The 15288-nt window shown below is 39.5% G+C and overlaps 2 pseudogenes across 1 annotated transcript; both read right to left on the reverse strand.

Moving 5' to 3' along the window:
- The window catches only part of LOC104999705, a 7009-nt pseudogene extending 6167 nt beyond the window's left edge, over nucleotides 1-842 (reverse strand).
- Nucleotides 843-2256: 1414 nt separating this feature from the next.
- LOC104999684 lies at nucleotides 2257-3006 on the reverse strand (annotated as a pseudogene). Its single transcript, XR_826640.1, has one exon. The product of XR_826640.1 is annotated as a peptidyl-prolyl cis-trans isomerase A pseudogene (transcript).
- Between the last annotated feature and the right edge of the window lie 12282 nt (nucleotides 3007-15288).

A 15288-nucleotide genomic window follows, 5' to 3' on the forward strand; every position in this document is an offset into this window, starting at 1 on the left:
GTTTCCCCATCTATTTGCCATGAAGTGATGGGACCAGATGCCATGATCTTGGTTTCTGAATGTTGAGCTTTAAGCTAAGTTTTTCACTCTCCTCTTTTACTTTCATCAGGAGGCTTTTTAGTTCCTCTTCACTTTCTGCCATAAGGGTCATGTCATCTGCATATCTGAGGTTATTGATATTTCTCCCAGCAATCTTGATTCCAGCTTGTGCTTCTTCCAGCCCAGCGTTTCTCATGATGTACTCTGCATATAAGTTAAATAAGCAGGGTGACAATATTCAGTCTTGACGTACTCCTTTTCCTATTTGGAACCAGTCTGTTGTTCCATGTCCAGTTCTAACTGTTGCTTCCTGACCTGCATATAGGTTTCTCAAGAGGCATGTCAGGTGTGTGGATCTTAGAGCAAGAGCCCTCATTAAAGAGTAAGTCATGGTGCTAATAAAAGTGCTTTCAAATTTCTAGCAGTCTCCATGGCTTAGCAAATTATGTCTGCATCAGAGCTTATGCAGAAATTGTGCCAAGACACACTCTCAAAAATCCACAATCATTGTGTCTTTCTTTAAATGTCTTCTAAGTTATGAATATATAATGCATAAACAAGTTCTAGCTATTTTGTGCATTAAGAGTAATGAAACAATATTTCAACTGCCTTATCCTCACAAACAGAAACAACCACTAGCTTTTATTTCTAAATGTTTAATTCATCACCACAGCCACCATCATCTGGACTACAGATGGCAGACATACTTTCTGGAACTCTATTTCCAAGTAAACAGCATTTCCTTCAATGGTTCTGTAGAGAGAATACACAGTGTTTATATTCCTCTCAGCTCTTCTCTGCATTTTGCCCAAGATTATAAGCACATTTGGGATGAGAACAATCTCACTAAAGAACAAGTGTATTCTGTCAAATTGGGTTAGAGAGAAAAACTAAACTCAGAGGAGAGGGAAAATCCTTATAAAGAGATTCTTTTGGTTGGGTTGGGGTTTTTTGTTTAATTTGTATATCGCTTACTCAGTCTTTTGTGAGGGCACAGTTATCATTTCCAGTTCTATTTTCTTTGTTCATAAATTCCTGACCAGACATAATTCACTTAATTAACAGCTCTTTGAGTCAATCGAGTTTGCCGCCTTAGGGGACAGACACCAGAGGGCCAGAAACTCCTGAGTGAGCTGGCGAGGCTCCAGAAGTACATAATCACACACTTGGGCTGTTTCTGAAGAAACAGAACAGACCCGAATGCAAAATGACAGCAGCAGAGCCCGCGGCCGCTGTGGACAGGAGGTGAGTCTCCCTCTGTCTTCCATGTTGGAAAAGCTTGCTTTCCATGTACGTGTGAACCCCAGTGATACACACAGATACAGTGAGCTCAAAAATCAGAGCAGGCAGATGTCAGTAGCCAGCTCACTGGAATGTCTGGAACCAATAATTTCAACCACTTGACACAAGCATTTGATCACTGCAAGTATGAAACATACAATCAAAAATAAAAAAATAGAACAGATAAAATGAAATGAGTGGAAACCATCACATTACTGGGTTCACTGTGCTTTCAGGGATTTACACCTGTTTACAGCATGAGTACTAAGTTTTTATTTCTGAGGTCTGCTGGTAACAGTGTTGATTTCTGGGCTGCAAGATAACTGGGGCAAAGGTTGTTTGGGATCCTATTGAATGATCTGGCTGTGTGCTTTTAGAAAGCAATTCCGTATTTCATATGGTGGACATTAAAGTGGGACAGGTGCCTTGGGGCCTGAAATGTTTATGACTGCTAATTACTGATTTTTTTTTTGTAGAAAAAATATATATGAAATTTTATTACCAGTACCATTTGAATATAAATATAACAAAAACATATTTACTAATCTATAAACCACTTGATTTCAAACAGTATTCTATACACAAAGTTATTATATCAATTATAATAATAGTTCAGTTTAAAGTAAACTTGAACAATCTAATGTTTAACTTTAATAATTACTAATATTTAGCTGTACTTAAATATATAGCATATCTAAATGCTTATTTGGAAGTAGTAATAGATCAGAGGTCTTCTGATTCCCTTTTATTTTTGATTTATTCATTTTTAATCTGAGGATAATTGCTGTACAATATTGTATTGGTTTCCGCCATACATCAGCATGAATCAGCCATAGGTATGTATATGTTTCCTGCCTCTTGAACCTCCCTCCCAACTCCCACTCCACCCCACCCCTTTGATCAGCATTTTATGTCCTTCTCTATATTTCTTTCTTCTTTTTTTTAATTGTTTAGTTTTTATTTCATAATCATAAATTTAACTTTGCAATCCAGCTAAACTTGGAGGGGGATAAGGAAAATATGGAACCCAAAGAACTGTAGCAAGAGCACAAAGATTATAGGATATTTCAAGCACATGGGGTGAAGGGGTGCTCTCCTGGGCTACAGAAGGAATGGTCTGGTGCTTAAGTAAAACACAAGTCAAATTTATTAGATTTGCCCACAGTCAGCAATGGTGATCTTCTTGCTGGTCTTGTCATTCCTGGACCCAAAGCGCTCCATGGCTTCCACAATATCCATGCCCTCTTTCACCTTGCCAAAGACCACATGCTTGCCATCCAACCACTCAGTCTTGGCAGTGCAGATGAAAAACTGGGAACCATTTGTGTTGGGGCCAGCATTTGCCATGGACAAGATGCCAGGACCTGTATGCTTCAGAATGAAATTCTCATCATCAAATTTCTCGCCATAGATGGACTTGCCACCAGTACCATTATGGCGTGTGAAGTCACCACCCTGGCACATAAATCCCGGAATTATTCTGTGAAAGCAGGAACCTTTATAACCAAATCCTTTCTCTCCAGTGCTCAGAGCACGAAAGTTTTCTGCTGTCTTTGGAACTTTGTCTGCAAACAGCTCAAAAGAGACGCGGCCCAAGGGCTCGCCGTCGACAGCGATGTCGAAGAACACGGTGGGGTTGACCATGGCTAGACAGCAAGGGAAGCTCTGGGGTGGTGGTGTCTGCAAGGCCCCTTCTCTATATTTCTTTACTCCTAGGTTGATCTGATATTTGACCAATAAGGAGTACCCAGAGGGAAAATTAATACTTTTTACAGGTAGATAGCACCATATCACCTGTGGTAAATGGTTGAATGTTGCTGTATATTACCTTTTCTTGTGTTCCCTCCCATAAAGCATCCTGATTAGACAGGTCAAGCTCCATTTCTGAGTCAGAGAATCTTACAAACCAACTTCATTTATTTAAGCAACTGCTCTAGGAAAAGCAAAACGCTAAGCAGTGAAAGCAACCTATAAAACTTTGAGTAGTAAAAGGAAAAAAGTGAAAGTGAAAGCAAAAGTCATTCAGTTGTGTCTGACTCTTTGTTACCCCATGGACTGTAGTCCACGGAATTCTCCAGGTCAGAATACAGGAGTGGGTAGCCTTGCCCTTCTCCAGGGATCTTCCCAAACCAGAGATCAAACCCAGGTCTCCCGCATTGCAGGCAGATTCTTTACCAACTGAGCCACAAGGGAAGCAAAGGAAAAAAGAGTGTAGAAATACAGATTATACACTGTGATTTTGCAAAGAACTAACTGTGGCTTCATCACTTCATGGGAAATAGATGGGGAAACAGTGGAAACAGTGTCAGACTTTACTTTTGGGGGCTCCAAGATCACTGCAGATGGTGACTGCAGCCATGAAATTAAAAGAAGCTTACTCCTTGGAAGGAAAGTTATGACCAACCTAGATAGCATATTCAAAAGCAGAGACATTACTTTGCCAACAAAGGTCCATCTAGTCAAGGCTATGGTTTTTCCTGTGGTCATGTATGGATGTGAGAGTTGGACTGTGAAGAAGGCTGAGTGCCGAAGAATTGATGCTTTTGAACTGTGGTGTTGAAGAAGACTCTTGACAGTCCCTTGGACTGCAAGGAGATCCAACCAGTCCATTCTGAAGGAGATCAGCCCTGGGATTTCTTTGGAAGGAATGATGCTGAAGCTGAAACTCCAGTACTTTGGCCACCTAATGTGAAGGGTTGACTCATTGGAAAAGACTCTGATGCTGGAAGGGATTGGGGGAAGGAGGAGAAGGGGACAACAGAGGATGAGATGGCTGGATGACATCACTGACTCGATGGACGTGAGTCTGAGTGAACTCTGGGAGTTGGTGATGGACAGGGAGGCCTGGCATCCTTTGATTCAGGGAGTCACGAAGAGTCGGACACGACTGAGCAACTGAACTGAACTGTGGCTGAGTAGTCCTGGCCTCAGAGCAGGGCTAGAAGCACAGTCCTTTTTTTGGCCCACTTGTTGTTTTTCTTTTTAAAAATTGATTCAAGAACAATAAAACTGCAATAGGCAGCCAGGTCCACCTGCCATGTGATGCTGACCCCCCTCATCAGCACTTCTGATTTCCAGAGGCTGGAGTCCGAGGCAGCCTCAGCAAGTACACAGATTAATATATTTGCCCAAAATGGAAGAGTTTTTGAGCTGGCAGTTGTTGACAAAGATGTGCCATCCCTGATTTGTTCTTTACATAAGGTCTTTGCGCCGAGACGGTGAAATTCTTGTGACTTCTGTGTAGGTTGTTGTTTTGGTACAAATGAAGACATGGGAGAGGGTGGTGATCATTCCTAAACTATTGAAACAAAGGAAGGTGGATTCTATTATTCCAAGGGCCCTGGGAATTGAATGTCTCAGAAACATTCGAGAAAGAAGGAAGCTAAATGTTAAAAGGCCTTGAGTGAGTCAAGTGAGTGAGTGAAGTCGCTCAGTCGTGTCCAACTCTTTGCGACCCCATGGACTGTAGCCTGCCAGGCTCCTCCATCCATGGGATTCTCCAGGCAAGAATACTGGAGTGGGTTGCCATTTCCTTCTCCAGGAGATCTTCCTGACCCAGGGATTGAACCCAGGTCTCCCACATTGTAGGCAGATGTTTTACCATCTTAAGGCCTTAGTGTTGATTAAAAAGTGAGACCAGAAACAAAAATAAATAAATAAAATGGATTCAGTATTTTACAATTAGGAGATTATACACAGTGACACACAAACTTTTATGTTTTTGTATTCTCTTGAAAAATCAGAAAGTCTGGGCCTGTGTTAGCATGGGGCCACAATCCCTTGCGACAATCAGTCTGATTACTGATCCTTAGATGGCCTTGAGCTTTCCAGTTCAAGACAGTCTCACCAGTCCCTAGGGAGTGAGTGACTGGTCTCATTACAACCATACCCCTCCTCCCCCCATATATCCTTCCTGCCTGGACAAGAAGACATTTGGGTCTCTGTCGTAGAATTCCTCATGAGAACTCGGTCGCTTTCGTCATGTCTGACTCTTTGGGACCCCATAGACTATAGCCTGCCAGGTTCCTCTATCCATGGGATTATCCTAGCAAAAATACTGGAGTAGGTTGCCATTTCCTACCCCAGGGGATTAAACCCACATCTCCTGCATTGGCAGGCAAATTCTTTACCACTGAGCCACCATAAAAGTTCCATAACACTCCTCATAGAAATTGTTTCAGATCCCCTACTAAAACTCCGTGACTGTGAACAAATCGTGTATCCTCTCCATCCTCTGTCTCCTCATCTCTGAAACAGGGATGATAATACCTGTAACAGTACACCTATCTCATAGTGTTGAAGTGTAGATCATACAGCCTGCAAAAGAGCTTCTCGTGTGTTAGTTACTGTTGTTCATTTATTATTAAATAATTTTGTAATTATATGAGTGTTAATGATTGATCTAAAACCATTAAATCAGGAGTCAAATAAGTTTCTAATTCTGATTTTTTTCTTCATTGTATATATAATGTCATCAGCAACACATTAAGAGTAATCAATGAATTGTAATTTAGAGATGTAATTTGCTGATGGGGTCAGAAGCAGGTTTACTATAAAACTGACAAAATGTCAGAGCCCCTCATTTTTAATGGACCATTTCCAAGGCCTGGGAGAGAACCTAGAAATGAGTTCACCTAGTCATGTGCTTTTCTAAAATATGTCAAAGTAAGATAGTTTCACTGTAAGTTTCAAAGTAAGATAGTTAAGACAATTGTCTCTTTCGACTCATTTTTCTTTTGTCATACTTGCCCTGTGATATCAGGGATTTTAGAGTGGCCTGGCTTTTGCGAGATACAGATAAAGGGAGCTGAGCAAAGGAAGCATATATTTTTGGTTTAATGGAGTATAGTTATGTAGCTTATGGTCTCTTCTGGCATTGTTACTTATTGCTAGGTATCCAGGTATAAAGATGACTTCCAGGAAAACCACCATTGTCCACCAGGCTGACTCACCCAACGGTAACACAAAGTGTAGGGTCAGAGATGAGGCTGCAACACGAAAGTGTTCTAACCACTCAGCCCTAGATACGGGGGCCATGTGGGAGAAACAAGGTTTGGAATGTATGGACCGAAGCTAGTCTGCAGAAATCTCTTTTAATTATCAGACCCGCAAATCAAAATTGTTAGTGGAAGATTTGGTTCACTACAATACCTACCCAAATGGGAGTTTTGTCAGGGAGAGATAAAATAATTCAGAATATACAATTTTAAATACTCTATACGTTTCTTTTTTTGTGGGAATCATGGAAATACAAGTTTATAAGAATTCTTATGTTTATAGAGCAAAACTGTGGCAGTACCACGTGCATCTGAAATGTCTGTGTGGCATTCTGTGCTTTCTGCAATGCATTAACTTGTTATTCAACAAGCTTTACTGTTGTTACTCAACATCTTGTCCTGACAGTAGTTCCAGAAGAAACAACCTATAACATTGCCATTGGCATAGTGAGTCTGCACACAGATTGTCTAAAAGTAGTAAGATGACCCAAAGAATAGAGGGTCTCAGTGATAAAAATTCCTACACATATACATCAACAAGTTAATATATGTAAAATAGAAATTGTGTGATAGATAACCAGTAAGGACCTACTGTTCCCTACTGTACAGGGAACTATAATAAATATTTTGTAATAACCTAAAGGAAAAGAAGCTGAAAAAGAATAGATATATATGTATAACTGAACCACTTTGCTGTATACGTGAAGCTAACCTGACACTGCAAATCAACCATACCTCAATTTTTTTTAAGTTGTTTGATTACCAATTTATATGGCTCTATACAAGGTAGGAGCAATTAAAATGTATTTGAAACGCACTTTTGCAAACCTTAAATTCAGATTGTGTACACTGCTATGAGTTATGGACTATGCCAAAATTTAAATAAAATGAAATTAAGTATCCTACTGCAAGCCAAAAACCTATTCTGAAAGAAAGAAGACTGTACAGGCCTCAAAATGGCCAAATTCTCCTACTGGGTCTGAAGGAAATGGAAATCTCTTGGAAGCAACATCGTGAAAAGATAGATATATTTACTAGAATGAGAATACTTTCAGAAGGAAGAGCAGTGAAAGAAAAGGAAAGTTAAGAAGGGAGAAAGTGTGTATGTTAGTCCTTTTCTCCCAGTTCGTCCCACCCTCCCCGTGCCGCCTATGTCTAGTCCATTCTCTATATCTGCATCGCTATCCTGCCCTGTGAATAGGTTCATCTGTACCATTTTTCTAGATTCTACATATATGCATTAACATATGATACTTGCTTTTCTCTTTCTGACTTAATTCACTCCATATGACAGACTCTAGGTCCATCCACATCTCCATCATATGACCCAGTTTTGTTGAGTTTTGTTTTTTATGGCTGAGTAATATTCCATCGTATATATGAACCACATTTTCTTTATCCGTTCATCCGTTGACGGATGTATAGGCTGCTTCCATGTCCTGGGGTACATGTGTATACATACAGCTGATTCACGTCATTGTACAGCTGAAGCTAACATTGTAAAGCAATGTTGCAAAGCAATTGTACACGATGAAAAACATTTTTAAAATAAATTTAAAAAAAAAAGAGGAGAGAAATTATAAGTCCACCAGAGCATTCAAGACAGTCAGCAACCACTTATCTTGAGGAAGAAGTTGATTTTGTTAGGAACCATGTCTCTTTCCTCATGTTGTTACGGAAAGCAATAAAATGTTCAACATTGTTAATGACAGCAGGTTTTCAGAATTGTGATCCTTATAATATGTAGAGAGAAATGAACAGAATGCAAAATAAACAAAAAGTCTTAAATAGATATTTTGAGAAGAAAAAAATGTAACTGGTTAAAGTATTTTGAGATCCGGACTAGGCTAGCCCAACACTAAACTGCATGAATCGTTTTAAACTGTTTTCAGTGAGACAGACACAACCGACACGAGACAAGTGCTCAGTCGGAATGACCATATTGAGAATTCTCAAGTCCTGGAGATGACACCGAATCCAAGGAGGCTGTGTTTACTTGTTTTATATGCAAGTGAAGGCAAACAAAGCACACTGAATCAGGATTTTAAGACCAAAGACAAGTTACTATTATTCCTGGAGTGCTAAAAAGTAGTTACAGTTGTTCAATTTTAAGTGAGAGTTTTGTCCTTCAGGGTCATAATGAAAGCAAAATTCTTAAATAAAACAAATTTAGTGGGAATTATGTTGTTATTGAATTTAATCCATTGTTGTGTCAGGACTTGGAAAAAATGTCAAAGTGAAAAAAAACAAATGTGACTTACTTACACAAACATTTAAAAAAAATTTGAAATACTGGGAGAATCCGTACAAAATGAAGTGGCAAACCAAACACCACCTACCACTCCATTACTGTAGATTCTACCCTGGTCACTTGGCAATAACAATGCACACTTTTTACAAAAGGAAATCCTATGAGCAGTTTTAAGCTATTTTTTTTCCCTTTGGCCAAATGAAAATCATCTATTTGTAAGTTTCTTAAATCAATACAATATGTTCTGGACAATTGCAACCTGTCATTGAAAACCATTTGCCATCAGTTGTGTGGCAACATAGCAGTTACGAGAGATGAGAACCAAGATCTGTGTGAATGTGTAACACGTGTTGCTCCATCTCTGCATCTCATCAGACGGAAAGTTGCTTCTTAGGACCAGAAGTTATTAATTACTTTGGTATTTTATAATAGTTTTGTTTTCTTTTCAGATCCATCTGATTGATGGAACAAATGAAACACATATGCTATCCTGGATTACTTTTGAAGAGTAAGTATAACAAGATGGCCCATCTCTAATAACACTGGGGCTAGGAATATAGATGAGGCAAGATTGGCCTGTTTATGTTTGGGGCTGGAGAATGGGTTCACTATACTGTCTATTTATTTTTATATATGTTAAAAATTAAAAAAGGTTAACATTTTTTGGTTTGGTGGTAAAAGGAAAAAGCTGATTTTCTGTTCATTCAAGTTATGTACAGACCCAGATTTATTCATTAACTCACTTCCTCTAGCAGAAGCTACAAAATTTGAGGGGAAAACTTCCTTATGTCATTTCTCCCTTTTCTATAGATTTCATGCTCAAAAGCTGATGGGCTATAAGAAAAGCAATAAAGACGAACAACAAAATAAATAGACATATATGGGGGCACTGAGAAGCAAATTGTAGCGAAAAATTTTCAGAGCATGATAACAGCAATAATTCATTACAAGATAAACTTCTAATAGAAGTAATAAACAAGGTATTTGATTGTTTGCTGTTCCATCCAATTAATGGAAAAGAATTTTATGAACAATGAAGAAATATTTATAAGATCTGTTTCTTGGACAGGAAATACTAATATCAACGAAGATAATCTGAAATTCATAGCACATTTTCATCACTACAGAAAGCTTCCTTGTCCCAATTTTCAGTCAACCTCCCCACCGCCAGTGCCATAATAAACAACCATCAGTATTCTCATTTCTGACTTACAGCTTAGTTTTCACTGTTCCAGTGTTTAATATAAACAGCATAATATACTGTTCACTCTTCTGTGAATGTCTTCTTTCAGTCAAGGTATTATTTGGAAGATTAATCTCTGTTTTATACATATCACAAGAGGGACCATGGTGAAAGCAGCTTCCCAATGACTCCCTTTCCTGTTATCTTATCCTTGTATAATGGAAAATTGCTACCCCTGCCATCACGTGACTAGGTCTATATACTACCCCATGAAACAGACTGCTTTTATGACTTGATTGACCAATAAAATGTGATGGAAGTGATATTCTTTGACTTCTGAATCCAAGCCTTAATAGAGCTTATAGCTTCTACTTTATGTCTTGGAAGAAAGGTGTGAACGTGCGAGCTCCGTCATGTCCAACTCTTCATGTCTCCATGGACTGTAGCCTGCCAGGCTCCTCTGTCCATGGGATTCCCAGGTGAGAATACTGGAGTAGGTAGCCGTTTCTTTCTCCAGCAGCCATATAAGGAAGTTCAGGCTATCCTGCTGAAGAGACAGGCCACATTTATAGGGAGTACCCCTGGAGGATGGGAAGACCACCTGGATAAAGGGCCACATGGAGGCAGGTGTCCAGCCCACTGCCAGCATCAAGCCACCAGGAGGTGAGTGAGGCTCTCTTGGTTCCATCCAGGCAATTGAATATAAATGCAAGAATCAGCCCAGGCAGAAATGCCACTCTTAACCTACAGAAATAATACACCATAGTTGTTTTAAGTCACTATATTTTGAAGTGATTTGTTACACAGTCCCAGATAACTGATATACAGTGGTTTATTCCTTTTCATTGGTCAGTAGAATTTCATTGAATGGGTATGCCATCATATAATTCAACAATTTATTTCCTTAGTAGTTTTTTCTCCCCTAGTTTTGACAATTATGGAACAGTTGCTATGAAAATCCTTATACAGTTTTTTTTAAGTGGACCATTTTTAAAGTCTTCATTGAATTTGTTACAATATTGCTTCCAAATATTTTTGTTTTGCTTTCTTGGCCCCGAGGCATGTGGGATCTAGTTCCCTGACCAGAGATCAAAAATGCATTCTCTGCATTGGAAGGTGAAGTCTTAACCACTGGATCTCCAGGGAAGTCCTTTGTACAGCGTTGTTGTATTTTTTTTTTTACTGAGTGTATTTTTATTTCCCTAGGAGTTGAATTGTTAAATTATATTTTAAATATATGTTAAAACTACCAGATCAGTTCCCAAAGTACTTGTCTTTATACATTTCCAGCAATAGTGCATGAGAGTTGCATTTGTAACCTTCCCCAATACTTAGTATTGTCTGTGTATTCTATTTCTAATTTGAGCTATTCCAGTTACTGTAAATTATGCTTTTAATCTGCATTTCACTGATGTTTAGCATCAGTGTGTATTGGCCACTTTTATAATTACAATCATATAATTTCTTTTGTGAAGTATGTTTCAGTTTTTGCAATTTTTTTTAACAAGATTGCTCAATTTTCTATTAGTAGTTGGAATTATTTATATATACTGGGTATGAGTCTTTTATGAGATATTGGTATTGGAAATATTTTCTTTCAGCTGTAGCTACTTTTTCTTTTATCATCTTAATGAAATCTTTTGATGCATGGAAATTTTGTATTTTGATGGACTATATTTTATAATTACTATTTTTCATCTACAAAACATGTGCCATCTGTGTCACAAAGATCTTCTATGTTTCTTCTAGAAGTTTTTAAGTTTTGTGTGTGTGTTCTTGAAACCCTATTCTTTTTTTAAAGAATTCTTTCCCATTATGGTACATCACAGTACAATTTGATCTTGTTTATCCATCCTATATATTCCAGTTTGCATCTGCTAATCCCAAACTCTCAATTCAACCTTCTCCCAGCCCACCCACCCAAGCTTTTCTTTTCTGTTCTCTATGAGTCTGTTTCTGTTTTACAGATAGGTTCATTTGTGTCGTATTTTAGATCCACATAGAAGTGATATCATACGGTGTTTGTCTTAGAGATCTCTTTCTGATTTACTCCACTTAGTGTGGTAATCTCTAGTTGCATACACGTTGCTGCAAAATGGCATTATTTCATTCTTCTTTATGGCCAAGTGGTTGAGTTTCAACTTTTAGCTATATGTAGCATTTATATTGGAGAAGGCAATAGCACTCCACTCCAGTGCGACCCCATAGATGGCAGCCCACCAGGCTCCCCCGTCCCTGGGATTCTCCAGGCAAGAACGCTGGAGTGGGTTGCCATTTCCTTCTCCAATGCATGAAAGTGAAAAGTGAAAGTGAAGTCGCTCAGTCGTGTCCGATTCTTCTCGACCCCATGGACTGCAGCCTACCAGGCTCCTCCATCCATGGGATTTTCCAGGCAAGAGTACTGGGGTGGGGTGCCATCGCCTTCTCCGGATCATGTCCTAGGTGGGGTCCTAATCAGACCCCACCCCCTGATACCACCCCTTAGGTGTTCTATGTATAAATTTGGAGGGACACACACATTCAGACCATAGCAAGTGACCCCTTGCATACTAGAAGCTATCTGAGCAGCAATCAGATGTTACGAGCTCAAGGAATTGAGGGTTTTAAATTACGAATTTTATGTGTTTTAAACACCGAGCTTTGGGGAAATAAAAGAAACATGAGATAATCCTTCTTTCCCCCATCTTAGTCACAAATCAACCTGTCCTCACTATAGATGGGAACTTTTTATAGCATATTAGCCTTGGGGTTTAGTATAATGGTTTAGTTTGATTAATGAATGAATTAGCCTGGAAAAAAATATCGAGGTTGAAGGCATTATTTATTGCCAGATATATTCTGTTTTATAAACAGAAATGCAAGTGAACTTTTTGTTCCCCAGACCTGGGGTGCTGGGGAATCATTCATCACAGCTGTCTTCCCTACAGCTATGAGTTCCCAACAAATGCTAGCATTCCAGGTCTGCATCGTCCAAAAGCCCATCCCCCAGATAAGAAGAACACTGCTCACACTGATTACAAGCTCAACATATCTGTATGTAGCTCATCTCCTGGGAAAGAAATGTTTTCTAAATGGTTAGTACAATTTTCTTTATTGCTAGCCACTAGGCTTCTGTCTTATCTTAACAAAAGACAGAAAAAGGAAGTTCAAAGATAAGCCATTTTTCACGTAAAGAACAGCCTAGAAGCATTTACAAATGAGAGCAATTTAGACCATATCCCTTCCCATGATTTACAACAAAAATCTGGAAGACCTGGGTTACTGCCTCCACAGCTGCTCCCTGCTTCTTCTTTTTTTTTTTTTTTTTATTTCCCAGATGAAGGAATCAATAAACTCAAATGGAATTCAAATGAAATTAATATCATTGCCTGAATCACTCAATTCACATAGCTTCCTGAGGACTTCAAGTTAAACGGTAGCCTTTTGTCCTAGAAAAGAAAGTTAATCAAACTGTCTTGCAGCTCCTCAGCAAACTGTGTGATTTGTTCCTAGAGCATGTCTTACACGGAAGTAAAAAACAGTTTGCCAGTTACCAAGCTCATAGCATTCAGCAAAACTCTCCAGTAATCCCACATTTAAAAATATATGTCTTTCCTTCAGCAATCTTTTAAACCAGTGCTTCGGTCCTTCAAAAGTAACCATAACTTTACCCCTTTTCACTTCACATTGGCTCAGCATGATTAATGACACTTCAAATATAAAGAGGTATTATTTATCATCTCAGCAGAGACCACCCACCACTGTAGTGAATCTGTTAGTTCTTCTCCCGGTGAGCTGTGAGGTAAAAATGCCCAAGACTTAATGAAGCAAGTGGTATTATTGTATTAGCCCTTGAAGTCTGAACAGAGATATTTTCTTTCTAGGGCAACTCTAACAACTCATAATTAAATGTCAGAATACTAATAAAACACCAGAAAATTATTTTAAAACAAAAAGAGGAAAAATTTGGATGTCAACCTTTAGCAGATAAGAAACTAGGTCCATGTGGATGTTTGGAAAGGTTTATAAAAGTTTTTTCAAGCAAAGCTGAACATCCAGCACATACACTACCTTACTGAGCATTTGGCTTCTGTCTAGTTGAGATCTTAAGTGCAACTTCTCTCAGTTTTCCCAGGGAAACGACTTACCTTAGTTGCAGGCTGAGTATAAGTGAAACAGGCTGGGACGTGGAACCTGGACTCCTTTGCTGCAATGCTTGCACCAGGACACACAAAATAGAAACTCTAAAGAATTAAAAATGAATGCATGTGCAGTTGGGGCAAATTATGGGCAAGATACAGAATGATCAACACTCCCACCACCACCCCTGCCACCCACGGCCATTTCTGAAGAGCCGGGAGCAGAAGTAGTTTGACGCAAAAGCCAGGGACTGCGCATGCGCCCTGCACGCAACACCGCTAAAGGGGAGTCAGACCACCTAAGCCACCCCTCTACCCTACCCCTGGACACATCCTTACCCTCGCCTCATATAAGAGCAAGCTCACTCTCGGGGAGTGAGCAAGGGAAACTTGTTTACTCTGGCTTCCTCCTGCTATAACAGGAGCCCCAATAAAGCCTTGCCTGAATTTCTTGTTTGGTCTGGAATCAATTTCTATTGATTGGGGAAGGCCAAGAACGCTGGTGGGTCTTACAGGAAGGAATGGGGCTTGTTCATGAATCTGTGTTTTCTCTCCTTCATGTAGCCCCATAGAAGTCAGGACATATGCTGATGTTTATCACCCAACCAACACATCCCCAGGGTCAGCACAGACACTCCCAACTGGGAGACTCATTTACGTGTGGTATGTGTGGCTACAGTCATGGAGAGGGCTTGGTAAGAGGGTTATACCTTTTCTGAAAGGGTCGGAAAATAAGTATGAGAGGAAAGAACAGCACAAAGTGCTCTTCCACCCTTGATCCCAGATCTCAGATAAAGGCTGAGACTGTGGAAGGAAGAGAGAGCAGGGTGAGGGATCTTTCAGGTCTCTGGTCACAGCCTGAAGCTGTGGACCACTTCTTTCTTTCTTTTGCATCCATACATTTATTAAAATTATGGCAAGTTTAAGTTAGACTTTGTTCCATTTTTTGCTTTTCTAATTTTTAAATATTTTTAACTGGAGGATAATTGCTTTACAATGTGTTAGTTTCTGCCATAGAACAGCGTGAATTAGCCATAAGTATAAGGAGACAACAGAGGACAAGATGGTTGGGAGGCATCAACGACTCAATGGACATGAGTTTGAGCAAGTTCCGGAAGATGGTGAAGGACAGGGAAGCCTGGTGTGCGGCAGTCCATGGGGTCACAAGGAGTTGGACACAATTGAGCGGCTGATCAACAACAATACATATATTCCCTGCTCTTTTTTACTTTTATTACATTTATTTATTATTAATTGGGGGATAATTGCTTTGCAGTATTGAGTGGGTTGCTGCCATACATCACCATGAATCAGCCACAGGTATACATATTTCCCCTCCCTCTTGAGCCTCCCCCCCATCTCCCCATCCCACCCCTCCAGACCATCACGGAGCACTGAGCTGAGCTCTCTGTGCCATAT

Source organism: Bison bison, unplaced genomic scaffold (genome assembly GCF_000754665.1).
Source record: "Bison bison bison isolate TAMUID 2011002044 unplaced genomic scaffold, Bison_UMD1.0 scf7180017864362, whole genome shotgun sequence".
NCBI classification, from domain to species: Eukaryota; Metazoa; Chordata; class Mammalia; order Artiodactyla; family Bovidae; genus Bison; species Bison bison.